The sequence below is a fragment of the Cololabis saira genome, chromosome 13, assembly GCF_033807715.1.
Source record: "Cololabis saira isolate AMF1-May2022 chromosome 13, fColSai1.1, whole genome shotgun sequence".
Lineage (NCBI taxonomy): Eukaryota > Metazoa > Chordata > Actinopteri > Beloniformes > Belonidae > Cololabis > Cololabis saira.
This window is the reverse complement of record NC_084599.1, coordinates 33,766,165-33,785,237: the sequence shown is the minus strand read 5'-3', so window position 1 is coordinate 33,785,237 and position 19,073 is coordinate 33,766,165.

The window sequence follows — 19,073 nt, the reverse complement described above, 5'->3', positions numbered from 1 at the left end:
TTTGACCTCCGTTTTCGTGTAATCGAACGGCCAAAACGCATGAAAACGCCTCAGTTTTTGCTCCGTGTAAACGGGGCCCGAGTTGTGTCTGATTGTTTTTCTGTATATGTGGCCCTGTGATGGACTGGCGACCTGTCCAGGGTGTAACCCCTGCCTCTCGCCTGAAAATAGCTGGGATATGCTCCAGCAGACCCCCGTGACCCTGCAAAGGATAAAGCGGGTATAGATAATGGATGGATGGATGGTATAGCTTTTAACATACATTGAACGTGCTGTATTTATGACTTTGTGATGAGTAAATTATGAGAAGTTGAGTGTTCTACCAATCCATCCATCCATCCATCCATCCATCCATCCATCCATCCATCCATCCACTTCCCGTTTGAATTGGGGTTGCAGGGCCAGCAGCCTAATCAGAGGCCGATACCTTCCTCTTCTCGGCCACTTCCTCCAACACCACAGTAAGCCCACCCCTCAAATCCCCTCCCCTTCTTTGAATTGCCACCTCCACATGGAGGGGTTTGCGTGCCTAAAAGATCCCAGGGTCCATGTCGTCAGGGGCAACTGCCCCTTGTAGGGTCTCCAAAGGTAAATTGGGCCAGACTAAAAACAGCTCAGACAGACTCATACGAAGAAGTATAATCAAGGAAATATAGGGTACCCCCCTACCCTACCACAGCCCGTGGCTCATGTGGTGTTCGGCTTTCACCAACGAAGCCCATTTGGGCTATGCCCGCACAAATCCCGGGGGTCTATCCTTCTGTGAGCCCGCCACCTGCAGCAGGGGCCACAAGAATCAGGACAGGACAGCCAAAGCCTTGGGCCTCCGGTTTCAACCCTCAGTCACAGACACTCATTCTTGAGACAAGGAGTCCTTTACCAACCTACAGCCTTATTTTTCATCACATCAGCATTTTACTGGCAGCACAGGCAACCAGAAAAGAAAGAAAGAGAAAAAAAATCCTGTTCAAGGCCTTTTCCGTCTTTGATGGAGTCTCATCAGGGAAAAGCTATCGTCAGAAAGACCCCTAGCTCCTCTGAAAAGTCTTATCAGAGTTCTGTAAGCATAGATGGCGGCAGTCTTATCAGAGCGCTAAGGGCATAGACAGCATTTAAATGAATGTCCCTCTTTGGGAAATAGGGAAGGGGGGCAATCATCTAAATCAATGGAAAGCAGGTATCTTTTAACTCTCTCTGGCTTATCTTGGTTTGAGCTGAACCAAACACACTCCCTGATTGTGACTTTGGGCTTTTGGCAAGACACAAAAACTGCCCGCTATAAATGTATGACGCCCGTTTTAAAACAAGAGCATCACCGGAAAACAGAATGCCACACATTTATTGTTTTATTGTAGGTATTTTGTAACAATCACTGGAAGCCAAAACCCTTAACAGAAAGAAGATTAGATTAACATTCATGATCATCACGAAGCAGATGTGAGCACAGATGTGCATGCTACCTGCAAGTGGCATCCTGATTCTTGTCGGGTAAAACTGATAAAGACAAGCTTGTTTACAGCTGGAATAAAATGCATTTTCCCTCATCTGACCTTGATTAACTTTATTGCAATTTGCGGGAAGCCAAGGAAACATTCAGTCTAGATCTTTAACGGTAGTTTGGCATTTAAGGGCAGGTCAGCACGAGATGGAAGTGGGAGAAGATAGAGTGAACAAAACCAGATGAAAAGAAAAAAAAAAAAGAAAAGGGAAGCCTCCAAAAATGCTGCAAAACCAATTCCAGTCAAGGCCAAATACACGAGAGGGCCTTCTTTAACTGAGAAACACGGGAAACGGACCAAAACACGGACAGATAAATGATCTGGCCACGACAGAACCGACAGATTTAAACCACAACAGCTGGTGCAGAAGAGGAAGAACATCACTTTCATGCTCCGGTCTGACCAACGTCGGGTCCGAGCCAAGATACGAAAACACTGGGATGCTCTTTGACAAAAATGTTTCAAAAAATGAATGAAAATGAAAAAGTAAAAGAAGTAATGTCCAAAAGTTTGAAGGGAAAACCCTGTAGAAATCTTTCCTGCCGTTATGTTTCTTGCAACAAAATGTCAAGCACCTGAAGGAAAATTCAGATAAATTATGAAATTAGACCACAAATAACACATGACGTTGTAAGATTTTGGATTTCTTGATGATGAACTTTGTGAAAATTACAATTCAGAAGAAAGGTGTCACACCATCTCAGGAACATTTCTGCACTGGTACTTTTATTTCAGGACCTCTGGAGACTATTGCGTGGTCAAAACGTCTGCGATGTACACTGGGAACGAGTTATCCGAGTATGTGTGAAGCATTTGGGTCGTTCCCGTGTGGAAACTGGGATTACCTGGGCAGCAAAGAGAGTAGGAGCATCCATAGTTAAACTGACCGAGAGCCACAGACGCCTGGGCCAAAAGGTGCAACATTTCACAGAGAAAAGATGTTGTGACCTCCCGGAAAAAAAAGTTCCCGGTAGGAATGGGCGATATTTTACCGTTTCACGATATACCGTCAAAAAAATTCCCCACGATAAGAATTTGTCATCTCGCGGTAAAAACGATAAATTCCCGTTGATGACGTTTTTTGTGTAAAACTGATTTATGGTTCTGCAGAACCATAAATCTCAGAGAGAGAGAAAGAAAGAAATATAGACATACAGAAAGAAAGAAAGAAAGAAAGAAAGAAAGAAAGAAAGAAAGAAAGAAAGAAAGAAAGAAAGAAAGAAAGAAAGAAAGAAAGAAAGAAAGAAAGAAAGAAAAGAAAGAAAAGAAAGAAAGAAAGAAAGAAAGAAAGAAAGAAAGAAAGAAAGAAAGAAAGAAGAAAGAAAGAAAGAAAGAAAGAAATGAGCAAGAAAGAAAGAAAGAAAGAAGAAAAGAAATGAGCAAGAGAAGAAAGAAAGAAAAGAAATGAGCAAGAAAGAAAGAAAGAAAGAAAGAAAGAAAGAGAAAGAAGAAAGAGATAAAGAAAGAGAAAGAAAGAAAGAGATAAAGAAAGAGATAAAGAAAGAGATAAAGAAAGAGATAAAGAAAGAGATAAAGAAAGAAAGAAAGAAGAAAGAAAGAAAGAAAGAAAGAAAAAGAAAGAAAGAAATGAGCCAGAAAGAAAGAAGAGAAAGAAAAGAAAAGAAAGAAAGAAAGAAAGAAAGAAGAGAAAGAAAGGAAACGAGAAAGAAAGAAAGAAAGAAAGAAAGAAAGAAAGAAAGAAAGAAAGAAAGAAAGAAAGAAAGAAAGAAAGAAAGAAAGAAAGAAAGAAAGAAAGAAAGAAAGAAAGAAATGAGCAAGAAAGAAAGAAAGAAAGAAAGAAAGAAAGAAAGAAAGAAAGAAAGAAAGAAAATGAGCCAGAAAGAAAGAAAGAAAGAAAGAAAGAAAGAAAGAAGAGAAAGAAAGAAAAGAAAGAAAGAAAGAAAGAAAGAAAAGAAAGAAAGAAAGAAAGAAAGAAAGAAAGAAAGAAAGAAAGAAAAGAAAGGAAAGGAAAGAAAAGAAAGAAAAGAAAGAAAGAAAGAAAGAAAGAAAAGGATAAATTCCCGTTGATGACGTTTTTGTGTAACAAACATGATTTATAGTTAAAAAGGTGGAGTTGAATTGGTATTTTTTTTTTATCGTCATTTTTATCGTTATCGGGATAAATGCCAGAAATTACCGTGATACATTTTTTAGTCCATACCGCCCATCCCTAGTTTCCCCGGTCTGTTTTTGTTCTTCACAGAGTCCAAAAACATGTATGTTTACGGTTGGTTTGTAGTCCCAGAAAAGCAGTCAGTACGTGCACATGCAGCGATTCAACCTGGTTGGAGAATCATTTGCACACATCGTACTGACTTTTAAACTGCATGTGAACACCTTAAGTCAGTCAAGTAATCTGATCAGACTGATTCATCAAACCCGCTTGCAGCACCTAGATAAGCCAGTCCCAAGCCAGTCGCAACCGCCTTGTTAATGCCATGTGAACGGGGACATAGATATTACAGTCTGCGCATGCTCGAGATTTTCCCCCGGGTGGGGTTTTCCCCCGGGGGAGGGGATTCACCTGGAAGTGAAAGACGCGACGCTGCTCAGTAGTAGGCTCCCTGGGGGTGTCGTTTGACTGCTTCAGGGGTGTCGTCAAAATATTTCCTATTCTGACATTTCATATATAAATACTGTATTTTCGCGACCCATACGGGCGCCGTGTGGAAAGGCCCTCAGTCTTGTGTCATTTCTGTATTTGAAACACACACGGCGCACCGACCAAAAAGGCACACACACAACAACACACACACACAAACGCACACAAGCGTGCCATTTAAAAATACAGCGGGAGCAAAACTTTGTTTGATTGTAGGCTACTTTATTTCAGTTTTTACATTAATCAAACCCATTAAGTCTCATCCTCTGTTTCTGCATTAAAGAGCTCCGCTAAATCAGCTGTGCCAGTCCGAACTCCTCGCTGTCAGAGTCTCGTTCCGTGCCGTGCGGCGCCTCGGAAATGCACGCTTTTGCAAAAGCTCGCAAAATAGTCCCAGCAAACACGGATCAACAATCCATCTGCAAACTGTGGCATAACTGGCCCGGCGTTGCTTCCACTCCTGGAGAAACTATTCTCCCTCTTAGTCATCCGTTGCTCACACGCCGCCTGCAGCCTTAAGGCTGATTTATGGTTCTGCGTTAACCAACGCAGACCTTAGGGCGTAGGGTACGCGGCGCACTCACCGAACGGTGCGCGTCGCCGCGTACCCTACGCCGTCGATTTTACGCGGAACCATAAATCTGCCTTTATTCACCCGCCCGAGACTCTCCTTTTATTCTCCCCACCAACCGCCCGTGCGCTCCCTTTGCCAGCTCTCTGGTGATCTCCCTCCAGCAGCTGCCACTTTATTGAGGTTTTTGTAGTGAAATGAGGAGGAATCATAGAGATAACTTCTCATTTCAACTAACTGGATCAGCCGTTCCTCATCCATGACTGTTTCCTACAGCGCTTTTAACGCAGGCGGCAGGAAGAAAATATAAGCAGGTCTACCGTCCGACCAAAGTGGGGAAAAAAAACAACAAAATAACGGCGTGAGGTGACGCAATGAAACAGCGAACAGCTGGAGTGAGCGGCGTGTTCGTGGTGTTAAATGCAGCAAACATGTCACATCATTACTGGGATGTGGGGGAAAAGCAGAGGACACGAGAAATGATCAAATAGGTACCAGATCTTGTTGGATCCGGCACAAATTAAGCCCAAATAAGATTAAGATAAGATTCTTGTTAGGCTATATCTTATTATTTTATCAGAACCTTCCAGCCTGGCGATCTCCCTCCAACAGCTGCCACTTTATTGAGGTTCTTGTATTGAAATGACTGTTTCCTACAGCGCTTTCACCTTTTTTTTCCAACTTTCAACCGGCTTTCAACGCGACCGACAGGAAGAAAATAGAAGCAGGGCGTGCGACAAAGAGTCCAGCTCAAAACGGCGCGCCGGCGTCGCTCGCAACCAGTATAGACAGTGCAAATAAAACATAAAGCAATGGAACTGTTTTTGACGCTGACGCTCGCTCGCGTCGCATGCAGTGTGGACACGGTGTAAGATTCGCATTTACAGTCAGAGCGATGCAGCTGCGGTTTTTAATTATATTTTACTCTGGGGGTGTCGTGAGATTTTATTCACCTTTGAAAGGTGTCATGACTGAAAAAAGGTTGAGAAAGGCTGTTTTAGACAGATTATTAATAGGAAAGCAGTTAGAATGCACTTTTTCCATTCCTTGTTGTTGTTAAGCGGAGGTCAACCGGAAGTGGCTCTTTGTTGAAATGGTTACCATGGTTACCTCGGGTACAGCGCCACCTAGCGTCACGGAGTCAGTCATGCTCTGGTTACAGTGGCTTATTCAATCTGATTCAGTCTGATCTCAGAACAGCATGTGTACTCAGACAAGTTGATCCAATCTTCTGCATGTCATTATCTGATCAGATCTGCAACCAGCTTGAATCGCTGCATGTGCACGTACTGAGTGATGGACAGATGGCTTCACCGTGGTGTAGGACAGACCAGAGTAATGACATTTACACAACACTCGTTCATATATCTGGTATCTATCTCAATATTTAAAGACAAAGTGTTCTGTTTTTCTCTAAAAACCTACTGTAGAGGTTTAAATCTGGCCGTACTGTTTCAGTCTCACAAGTCTGGGGACTTTGTCCTCTGTCTGATGATGTTTTGGAGCTTCAACACACTTTGGTCCATGGAGACAGTGATATAAAAGGAGCCGCTGAGCTTCCTACCGTCTGGATTCCAGCCAAAACACACCAGCACCCCACCATTTGATAAAATGCCGGCTCTTTGCTCTGTCCTCTCTCACATTGTCATGTAAAGAAATAAGTGGCTCAACAGAGCCGGGACGCTTTGAAACGCTGCAGACTTTGCTGTGGGAGTCTGCGGCTGGTGGCGCGAGGCCTTTTGTTTTGTTTTTAAAGAAAAATAACGGTAGAATTCAAGTTCTCGACACTAATTTAACCAGAAAATTCAAATCGTAGATGAACCGAACGTGGGTGGCGGGTGGTAAGTGGGGCGGGAGGGTAAAAACTACACAAAACATCACTTTCTACATTCATTACAACACAGCTGGGAAAAGAAACGAAAATAAAAAGGCACACACCAGAGAGTGCAAACTTACACAAATGAGTATTCACGTACTTGAATCAACTGGGGACCAAAAATTCAACAACTGTGCAAGAAAACAAAGAAGTTGGAGGAGAGAAAAAAAGAAAGTGTTTCCCTGAGAGAATAGCTTGAGATTTAAAAAAAAAAAAGTCAAAGTTAAAATGGAAAAAAAGAAGAGCGCTCCAGATAGTTTAGCGGATCCTCCAAGGACTCGTAAATCACTGGGGCTCATCGCGATTTATGGGTGGTATTAAAGTAGAGACTTCTACCCTCGCTGCGATCCGAGGCCGACTAATGCAAAGCACCTGTAGGTGCTGTGAACCCAAATAAACTATTCATGCAAAAACAGGTGAGAAGACACTGCAAACAGTTGCTGCCATTCATCTGAACCAATCTATTGATGAATCTGTTTGGTAGAGAAAACAAAATATAAAGTGTCACAAGTAGGGCTGTTCGATTAATCGATTTTAAATCGTAATCGCGATTATGTAATTAGAACGATGTTAAAACGTGAAACTCGTAAAAACGATTTTTCACTTTTTTTATTTATTTTTTTTAACCTTGTCTGCACACATATTTATGATTGATACCATATTAATGATTGATGAAAATACCTCTCAATACGTGCGACAAGTGCCCCATCGGAGAGGCTCTTTAGTGTAGGAGGGGGCGTTGTAACATGCCACCGGGCATCCCTCAAGCCAGATGCGGTAGACCGGCTCGTGTTCCTTGCAAAAAACTTGCAAATGTGAATATCAAATGTAATGACTGACATTACACACCTCTACCTCCTTCATGGGTTGCATTATTATTTAGCATGCAAAGACCCAGTTTAGTTTAATTAGAAAAGGTCTTGTTTTATTTAATTGGAAATATAAGTTACTGTATGTCTGCAAGTGCTGATTTGCTGATTTTTTTTTCCAGAGATAAAACTTTATATTTTATTATATTTTTTAAAACTTTTTTCAACTTATTTTACAGAGTTTTGCACTTTATTCATTCATTTCTGGTTTAATAAGAGGAAAGTTTGCACTTAAAGCCCAATGGGGCAAATGTTCAATAAAAAAACAGCATATTTGAAATCATTTCTTTGCCTTTTGTCAATTCACAAAATAATCGTAATCGAAAATCGGATTTTGAGAGAAAAAAAATCGAGATTTTATTTTTGGGCAAAATCGAACAGCCCTAGTCACAAGTGTCGCTGCCACCGCTGATGTCTGAGGTCGGCTCAACAGCAACTAATCATCTCAGAGTTTTCCTTATCAGAACCTGCAGGATACAGTTTGTAGTAGTCCTTTAATGATGTCGTAACCTACAAGCTTGTCCCCCGGGGGGGTGGTGGTAGTTCTTAAGACGTAATATCACTTCAGATCAGTGAGCGCCAACACGTTACAACTGCCAATGGGATAGTAACCTTGACTGAGCTCATAGTCATGCAAGAAGTGCAGCAAGAGGGAAGAAGGCTTTGAAGCCGTGCTGCAGAGAACATAGCAGGAATTCTGATGCCCTGCTCTATATCCTCAAATCTTGCTCTTTTCACCTTCCCCCCCTGCTTTACAACTGACTCACTACTAAGTAAACGAGGGGTATAAGCGACGTTTACACAGCAAGAGCACCGGCACGTTTTCTCTTCTTCCAAGCAAGCCTCCGTCGCCCAAAAATGACCGTCAATAAGGGTGTCGGACATACGGGCGGGTCTGTCTCAATAACAAACCCCACTTCTCTGTAACATAAACAGGATAACAGGATGAATCAGAGAAGTAAAGGACAGTATGGAAAATCCACATCTGTATTTTCTTTAGGGGAAAACATGGTTTATCTCACAATCAGCCTCATATCCCCCTGTTAATACTTAGGCCACGTTTACACATAGCCGGGTATTTACAAAAACGGATATTTTCCCCTCTACGTTTTCAAAAATATCCTCGTTTACACGGACCCGCATGAAAACGCTGTTAACGTCATGCCAGCCAATCAGAATCCTGGAAAAACATCAACAAATGACACGTGTAACTTCCAGTTAAGGCTGAATTATGGTTCCGCGTTACACCAACGCAGAGCCTACGGCGTAGGGGACGCGGCGACGCGCACCGTACGGCGCGCATCGCCGCGTATCCTACGCCGTAGGCTCTGCGTCGATTTAACGCGGGACCATAAATCAGGCTTTACTTCCAAGACGGAAGAATCTTTCGTTTGGAGTGACAGAGAAGTGGAGTGACTTTAGAATATAAAACAGGTAAAATACAAGAAAATATTGACCGTGGCCAAACTAATTGTAAACACAGGTCGCACGCATGACGCTGGTGAGTTTCTGGTGCATAATGTGACGTTCTGAAGCTTAAATCTCAGTTTTCCTCCGTTTTCCTCCGTTTAGACGCAAACGTGAAAACGGAGTTTTTGAAAATCTCCACTTTGGCCGGAGTTTTCAGAAATGATCGTTTTTGGGGGCTTTGAGCTGCGTTTTCGTGTAAACGAACTGCCAAAACGCATGAAAACGCCTCCGTTTTTGCTCCGTTTAAACGGGGCCTTAGATTTCTGCATTTCACGTATATAATACACTCTGAAAAAATGCTGCTATTCCTCATCACTTTATAATATGTCAGAGAAGAGTGTTCTGCTGGGAAGTCGGTCCACGATCCACATCCTGGTTTTATGCAGCCCTGTCTTTGTAATGTGTGCCGAATGTGGCCTTGGACTGTTTTATTAAAAAATGTATGAATACAAGTGGAAAGGATTTCATCTCCAGTGTTGAAATCACTTTAGGGAAGTTACGTTTGTGAAACATCAGGGCTGCTTTTCCTTATTCTTCTTCTTCGTGCAAGGAAAAAAACATATTTAGCATTTGTGAAGGTTATAAGATGCCAACGTTGCTCCTAACGAAGCGCTTACCCATCCGGTCCTGTCCACTACTGATGAATAACTGTTCTTGATGCTGACGTATCTGAGGTGTCTTTTAGTTTGGACTTGTTTCATCGCCCTGTGCCCAATAAAATACCCTCTGCTCACTCAAAATGATGTTATACGCGTTAGAATGAAAAATATGCAAAAAAGATTTTTATGTATTGGTTGATGAAACCACAGGTTTCCTGCTCATGTTCACAAAAATCTACCCTTTTCTGAAATTACAAGTTTATCATAGCAGTTTTTTCCACTTTTTTATGCTTTATCCTACCACCCTCATATTGCCTCTTTTAAATTTTTTTGTAATCTGTTGCAGGTCTGGAAACCAAATAAGTATAATGAGACAAATAAAATCATTTTTGCTCATACAGTCTACATTGAAACAACGATCATATAGTCAATAGTGTTTAAATAACCTTTGAGTGGCAGTGACTGGTCCTTATACCTTTAAAATAAGACCGTTTTTTTAGTCCAGCTAAAACATAACACTGATTCAAAGTTTGTACGAGATTAGCCTCATCTAAATAAATAGTTTGTAAACCATTTAAACAACAAAAAAAGGAACTTCTGTCATTTTGAGCTGGGCAGGTCCTCCTGAAGGTGACCAGGTTAAATCACTTTCTTGAGTTTCCCACTGGCCTCTGACATCGTGTCAGCTGTAGCTCGGTGAGCTAAATTCATGGCCGTCGGCGTGTGAAGCGATACGTAACTGTCACAGGAGACGACCTGGACGGGAGTCCAGTGTTACTTTGGCTGGTATTTGTCCAGAGTGGGGACAGGAGACGGCAAGAGCCACGTCACGCTTCCTACGAGTGCGCAAATATTCCTTTAAATTAAACGGAAAACTGATATTTTAAGTCTTTTGTGCTGCTCTACATAGACTTTTTAAGAACTGATTTTAAACTAATAACCGTAGAACAAAAAAAGTCAGCTCAGACCACGAGAAGCCATAAGAAAAACTAATAAAATAGATATAAGAACACAAAAACAAATCAGCTGCAATCCGTTGAGATCAATTCAGAGGTATCAAAAGTATTCACATCCATTACTCAGGTAGAAGTATAGATACTAGAGTTTAAAAATACTCCTGTAGAAGTTGAAGTATCGACTCAAGTTTTTTACTCAAGTAAAAGTATAAAAGTACTGGTTTCAAAACTACTTAAAGTATAAAAGTAAAAGTAATGTAAGCCATTAAGGACAAAAGCCATTGAAAACGAATGCATCTTAGTATAATGCAAATATATTAAAGAAGCATATATGTGTATTATTGAGCATTAACATGTGTTTCAGAGAGCAGGAGATATGATGACTAGTTGCCTATAAGTATTGTAATGGTGCAAAAATTCAAACTTCAGAGGCATGTTATCATTTATCCTAACCTTTATCGGAATGAACATCCAAGTTTAGTTGCAGGAATCTGAGGGAACGGATGTAAGAACAAAACTGGACAAGAACATCTGAAACAACCACAACCAAATTCACTCTATCCGGATGGAGCAATTTAACTGGATAGTTTTTTTTTAAAGGCCGAAATGAAATAGAGTAACAAGGCTGTTTTTAAAATGTCAGGAGTAAAAAGTACAGATAATTGTGTGAAAATGTAAGGAGTAAAAGTAAAAAGTCGTCTGAAAAATAATTACTCCAGTGAAGTATAGATAACCAAAATTTCTACTTAAGTAAGGTAACAAAGTATTTGTACTTCGTTACTTGACACCTCTGGATCAATTAAAGCATAGACTCGGCCCATTGCATCCCACTGGCAACTCTCTGACAGGTCAAACGGGGCCAACGCAGTGACTCAGGAACAAACCTAGCCTCAAATTACAAACCTCCCAGAGAATGAGGGGTGGAGTGAAGAAGGATAAAATTACATTTCAAACGGCGACGCTGGGATGCTCACTTGATAACAAACCCCTCAGATCTGGTCTGAGCAGACCCACATGATCTCTGGATGTTAGAGCGTCACTCCCCCGGCCGGGATCCCTCGGTCACGGCCGCAGGGGTGGCGTCTGGTTAAGAGCACGACATGATTCAGAAAGCCTGCTGCGGTCACGTCTTCTGCAAGCTGACACCAAGGTCAGCGACGCCACTTTTTCAGTCCATTCAGTTTTGTTTGGATTTTAAAAAAAGCTCTGAAAATAAACACATGACGCCATCCTTCACGGTACAGATGAAAACCAATGAAAAAAAAAAAGCCCCAAAAGACTCAGAAGTGATCCAGTCCAGCGGTCACACCTGCGGAGCCGGGCTTTATCCAAGCACCGCAGCAGATGTCCACGCGGCCAGCGCAGGCCCACAGATTAGCCCGCTTTGTTTTCCCCCGGCAGATGTGAAGTGTTTTTACTGGACAGACGGACTCTGGCATTCGTGGAAACCCCTCTGACGGATGCACGAACGGCAATCGCTCCAATAATACCCACATTAGCTTCACGCAGAGGAGGATTCTCACAGCTTTTACGACACGGCAGCTCAGAAGTGCTCCCATGATGCAGCAGGGGAGGATGAACATCACATTAGGGCCTGAATTTGAAATGAGTCGTTGGAAATTGAAGTGAGACTGACAAAAGCCGAAATTGACTCAAATGAAATCCTACTTTGTAGCTGACGGGGGCCGTTTTACTCTCATTATGGAGAAAAACAGTCATTAATTCTCCCGTATTTACACCAACGCGAGCTGAATATGAAAATACTAGAGATAAAAACTGCAGGGGAAACGAGGGAAGGGAGCAGAAATAAGACAAGCCAGAATCCGAACGGGGGTTGAGGGAGTGGGGGGGGGGGGTGAGCAGTGACAACTGGGGATCCGGTGGGATCAGAGGCAGACCTCAAAGCCGACTCCCAGCGCCGGGATGAAGGCAGCTCAGTATGGAGCCGGAGAAGATGAAACACTGTTTGGGGCCCCGGCTCCCCCGCTGCCTTGCCTCAGCATTCAGGGCCTGCGAGCTCCTTTACCTCTGAAGTGCTAAACACCCCCACCCCCGCCGCACATCCCCAGCACCCACCACCATCACCACAGCACCTCCCACCATTTGGTGATTCAGAGCCGCTCCACATGGACGGACATGGCTGAATATCCAGTCCATCAGATCTCTTTCCAATCAGGCCAAGAGCAAATACTCCCAACACCCAAGTAAAGTACAGCTGAATTACTTTCATTTTCTACACTTTTCTCCCATGACTGAATCTCCTTTTATGTCATTGAAACTAAACCCCAAGTTAGGTTTTTCTCATAAACGGTTGAGTATAAACTAGGGCTGTGCGATTAATCGATTTTAAATCTAAATCGGATTTATTAATCACAATCGATGTTAAAAAAAGGAAAATCGGAAAATCGATTTTCCTTTTTTGCAGCTGGCTGCATTACAGACGGAGCTCGTCTAGTCATCTTTGTTTGGTCAAGAAAATTGTAAATGTTGTCACTTTACTAAACTCAAGGAGGATTTACAGTATCTTTCAATTGCACTTCATTCCCAATAGGGAAATTTGTTTGCTATTTTTCTTTAAAAATAAAGATAAAATATTTGAAACAATTTATTCCATTGTCTTTTGTAGTTTTACCAAAAAAATCGAAATCGAAAATCGTGTTTTCGGAGAAAAAAAAAAATCGGGATTTTATTTTTGTCCAAAATCGCCTAGCCCTAGTATAAAATAGGAAAACTGAGTGTAAGTGTTCTTCAAAAGAGGCAGAAATGATCACAAAGGCCTCAACTACCTCACCTCTAAAAAAAAAAGTACACATCAAGAGTCACTATAGTCCTACTTAAAACAGACTTTTTAATATAATTGAAAAGGTTTGATGACCTTGAGCTCTAAGATCATACAGGTATCTGCTGTTGACCTGTAACGTCACACACACCAAAAAACGTGCCAAAAATTGAAGAAACCGAAGCAGTAAACTGTACAGGTTTATACCTTTTGTACATTTGCATTCACTTTACAATTACTATTTTACAAATGTATGAATGAGATTCAGGCCCCGTTTAACGGAGATTTCCCCCTCTACGTTTTGAAAAATTCCATCGTTTACACGAGATCGTTTTCAAAATCTCTTTGTTTACACGGATCCGCATAAATACGCTATTAACGTCATGCCAGCCAATCAGAATCCAGGAAAAAACAACAAATGACACGTGTAACTTCCAGTTAAGGCTGATTTATGGTTCTGCGTTACACCAACGCAGAGCCTACGGCGTAGGGGACGCAGCGACGCACACCGTACGGCGCGCATCGCTGCGTACCTTACGCCGTAGGCTCTGCGTCGATTTAACGCGGGACCATAATTCAGGCTTTACTTCCAAGACGGAACGAGAGTCTTTCGTTTGGAGTGACAGAGAAGTGGAGTTACTTTTAAGTGTGACTTTAGAATATAAAACAAGTAAAATACAAGAAAATATTGACGGTGGCCAAACTAATTGTAACACAGGTCGCACACATGACGCTGGTGACGTGTCTGTTGCATAATGTGACGTTCTGAAGCCTAAATCTCCGTTTTCTTCCGTTTAGACGCAAACGTGAAAACTGAGTTTTTGAAAATCTCCACTTTGGCCGGAGTTTTCAGAAATGATCGTTTTTGGTGACTTTGAGCTCCGTTTTCGTGTAAACGAACGGCCAAAACGCATGAAAACGCCTCCGTTTTTGCTCCGTGTAAACGGGGCCTCATTCTCTTGTGTTGCAGCTTCTCTATTACTTCCAGCTTATAACCCAGGGAGCACACAGTTCCTTTTGGCGATTGGAGGGATGAGACGATGCTTTTTAAAAGCGACCAAAAAGCCCCAGACAGTCACACAGCCAGCTGGTCCCGGCCCTGTAAAGCCTTTATTCTCCTCTGCTGCACTGCGTGAACCACACACGAGGTGCACTGGCGCAACATTTCCTTCTGCAGCTGTAAGGTCTTGAAGTAGTTCTTGAACGGGGCTGGCTTGAGTCGTGTGTGACATGACGGTGGAGAAAGTTGCAGGAAAGGTGTGAGAGTGGCTGCAAATACAACTCCACACGGATAATACGAGACAGCCAATGTGCCGTCTAACAATACTGTTCAAGTCTGCAGGCTGGAGGAGTCTCCTTAAGACAAATCCAGACCACGGTCTTCCTCCTGATGAAGCCAGGTCCACGGTCTTCATCATCAGGTCCAGTCTCCCTCCTGCAGCTGCTGTATCACCTCAAAACGCCAGCAGCCACGGGGAAACTGCGGCCAGCTCTACTACGAGAGTCCCACAGGAAAACTACACGGGAAGTTTATTTGGTATTGTCCGTTCTTAAGTGTCTTGTTTTATTTGGCAGTGTAAATAAAGCGGCCAGAGGCCAGGGAGACATTAGAGACTTGTTGCTGACTCTGGACCGTCTGCAGGTTGTTGAACACCTTAATGCTTTGTGAAATCACACACACACCGAGGAGGCAATATTGCACCTTTGTGAAGGAGTGGAGGCGGAGGAGAAGTCGATCCCCAGTGCATCACTACACCAGGGTTTGCTGTGTGAAAGCGGCTGAATAAATCCCCCCTCCAAATTCAATTAAAAGTGATATTTCAACATGAAAAATCCTTTATGGTGATTTAAGGTATATAAAACGTTGTCTTTCCTTTTTACTATCCACAATATGCACAATACAGTCTGAAATCCATAGGATTTATTAAAAAAGGTGACAAAAAAATGACAATGAAGGTGGATTTCACATCATTTAAGATTCATTTATTGTGCCCTTTTAAACCATCAAATATATTTCCAAAATCTGATTTAGAGCATGGACTCTTTAATCTTGAACCAATATAATCTCATGACTTCACATGGCTCTGGTTCTGCTCTGTTACACCGAGAGCATCAGACCTGGCTGTCTCATAACACAGAAATACTCACAAATCAAGCGATCAATAGTTGTTTTTTCTTTCATACCTGCATGGTAAAGACTCCCAGCTCCTGCGAGGACAGCTTCTTCATCTGCTCGGCCAAAACTTGCGCCTCACCCAGGATTGAAAAGTCCCCGTCGGGTCCGCAGTATCCACAAGAGAGCCTGGAGCAGATGAAGAGGAAGCTCCAGAAAACAGCCGGCGCGCTGCGGCCGCAGCCGAGCTGCTTATCCCGGAAAGCAGCGCGCCTCGTCGGCGTGGAAACTCCAGCTTCGCCCGCGGTCCTTCTCGCCATGGCCGCAGCAGATTTTCAAGGAAAAGAAAGAAGGGGGGAAAAAAACACCGAGTTTGGGCTGGTGGCGCAAAAAAAAAAAAAACTTGAAGGGAAACTACTTTCACAAGTTTGCAGCGCAGAGTGCGTGCGCTCTTTCTCTGCGGTCCGAGTCTCCAGAATCTGCAGCAGAGCAAACCATCGCTGCTCGCTGAAACCTTTGAGCGGAGGAAGGTAGATCCATGCAGGAAAAAGAGGGTTTTGTTTTACTTTGCGTATTTAAACCTGGTTGTTGTTGTCGTCCCCCCCTCCGTGATCAGTCGCTCCAACTCCTGGAAGTCTGGCTAAAGTGTGTAGGAGCCGGAGGTTCAGCAGCACATTGGGGGGTGGATGTGGGAGGGGGCGTGGCCACGGGAGGGGGCGGGGCCACGCCTGGAAAAGGGATCTGGCATGAGGCCTTCACGGCCGCCGGGAAAACGGACGGAGTCACCTTTATGTGTACCCTACGCCGTAGTTTCTGCGTTGGTGTAACGCGGAACCATTAATCAGCCTTTACAATCGAATAAAGTGCAAACGACACACGATAAAACAACAACAAATCGTAATCTTTCGATTTAGATATACGAAAACCAACGAGTCCATCTTAGAATTATAGAAATGCAGAGGAATTATTTTAGTCCGAGTTATCCTGAATGCCTCATCTAGCCTAAAACACGATTCTCTTTCAAAATATTTCTAACCAAGGAGGAGAAAATCTGGTTTAGGCTACACATTTGGATTATTCTACTGCCCTTATTTTTAACAACTTGTGCTTTTTATTATTTTACCTCTTTTCTTATCATTTAATTTCATGTATTTGTTATTTAAGCGTACTCTTAAATCAGCAACTTGTGCTTTTTATTATTTTACTTTCTTTTCTCATAATTTTATTTCATTTTATTTGTTATTTACTGTCTAATTATGTCTTGCCGCTTTTAATGTGGATGTAAAGCACTTTGAATTACCTTGTGTTGAATTGTGCTATATAAATAAACTTGCCTTGCCTTAATTGTGAGTTTTATAGGCTAACTTCAGAACCCTTTGTTAGGTAGAAAATACTCCTGTGGGAATATTTAGTTACCGTCCAAAAGTTTGATGTTTCTCTGATCATAGAAAAGTCAGCATCTTAAATGATGTTTTATTTCTAAGGTAAGTATTTATGGTGTGGTTTTCTTTGTATGAGCCTGTGATGGACTGGAAAAGGGATCTGGCTCGCATGATGCCTTCAAGGCTACCAGAAAAACGGACCACCGAAAGGTAACTTCATGGAGTCACAGTGTTATAGGCAATTGAATAAGTGCAAATGACACACAAAAAACAACAACAAATCGTAATCTTTCGATTTACATATACGAAAACCATCGAGTCCATCATAAGAATTTTAGAAATGCAAAGGAATCATTTTAGTCCGAGTTATCCTGAATGTCTCATCTAGCCTAAAACACGATTTTCCTCAAAGTATTTCTAACCAAGGAAGAGAAAATCTGGTTTAGGCTACACATTCTGAATATTATGATTATTATTATGTTAAGCGTGCTTTTTATTGGCTAACTTCAGAACCCTTTGTTAGGCAGAAAATACTTCTGTGGGAATATTTAGTTATCGTCTAAAAGTTTGATATTTCTCCCACCATACAAAAGCCAGCATCTACAAATAACAAATGATTTAAAGGTAAGTATTTGTTTGTCTTTGTATGACCCTGTGATGGACTGGAACTGGGATAAATGTTTCTCCATGCCGAACAAGATGTTGCAGATGTAGAACAAAAGATTCCCAAACTACTATATGAAGTATAACTTTGAATTAAGGAAATTATAAAATATGACTAAAAACAGATAAAATAAAAGATTGTTAATTTGAGACATTAAACTTGGCCACAAAATAATCACAGGGAACTGTAAGACAACCAAAATAAACAGCAAAACAATATAAAAAGTTATGAATTGAACATAAAGAAGCATGAAATAAAATATGTGGAAAATAAAATGCTGAACACAGCAAATAAATTCTTCAAAGGACGAGAGAGAATAAAGCCTCCCCTCCACACACACACACACACACAGTATTTCTGTGTGGAGTTTCCATGTTCTCCCCGTGACTGCGTGGGTTTGTTTGGGGTACCCCGGCTTCCTCCCCCAGTACAGAAACATATATATCTACGTTGACTGACTACTTTAAATAACCTGTAGGTGTGAGTGTAAATGGTTGTCTCTCTCCATACTTGCAGGGTTGCGTCAGGAAGGGCATCTGGTGTAAAATTGGGCATATCGATGTACAGATTATGACCCACTGTGCCGACCTCCCTTTGCAGAGAGAATAAGCCGAAATGGTTGATGATGACTTATGCTACAAAATGGATAAAAATGGAACAAATACCTAAATAAAGAGATGAAATGGTCCTAACTGTGAAACAGAAAACTGAGCTTAAATGCAAAAATAACCTATACAAGACACATTACAACCCTTAGATGACCATACAGAGTAGCGAGTACCACAGAAGCACACATTGGTTCAAAAAATCTAAATTGGACCAACATTCAGCTTCAAATGATCCATTCAGACATGATGCTCATACAAGAATATGACAATCTGACATAAAAACAGATGTAACAGTTGCAGGATATGGCTGTAGATAAAACACAGGCAGAAATAATATCTGCTTGTTCTGCGACGGTTCTCTGAATTTTAGTCGTTTAGTCTTGCTCCATTGTGGGGGAAAGAGACCCTGTGTGGCTCCACACGCCTGTTGCCAAGGAGAGGGAGCAGATAGGAACATGGATATAGGAATGAACCAGAAGAATACCAGCCTCGTTCCTCCCCCAGCCACCTCCAGTTTGCACAAAATAGCTGGATTAATTGATAATATACTAACACGGTGGTATAGCGGTTAACACTGCTGCCTTCCTCACAGCAAGATGGTTCCTGGTTCAATTCCTGGCAGATATCTGTCTGTGTGGAGTTTCCATGTTATTCCCTTACTCGCATGGGTTTCCACCCTCTGTACAAATAATATACAAGTTGATTTGGATAAAGGCCTCTGCTTCGTATACTAATCCAGAAACGGGCTTGTGCAAATGTATTATTAATGTTCTAGTGGTTTACTACGACGGAGTATTAGGGCCAAACAAAAAAACAAAAAAAGGAAATTACGAGAATAAAGACATAATGTAATGAGAATAAAGTCGTAAAATTATGAGAATAAAGTCATAATATTACGAGAATAAAGTCGTAATATATTATAAATATATAAATATAACTTCACAAGATGCTCAATATTCTTAATTTTAACACAGGGAGAAGACTGCTCTTCCTGTTAGAGTTCTCATAAATTACCACTTTATTTTCATAATATTATGACTTTATTCTCATAAATTACCACTTTATTCATTACGACTTTATTCTCG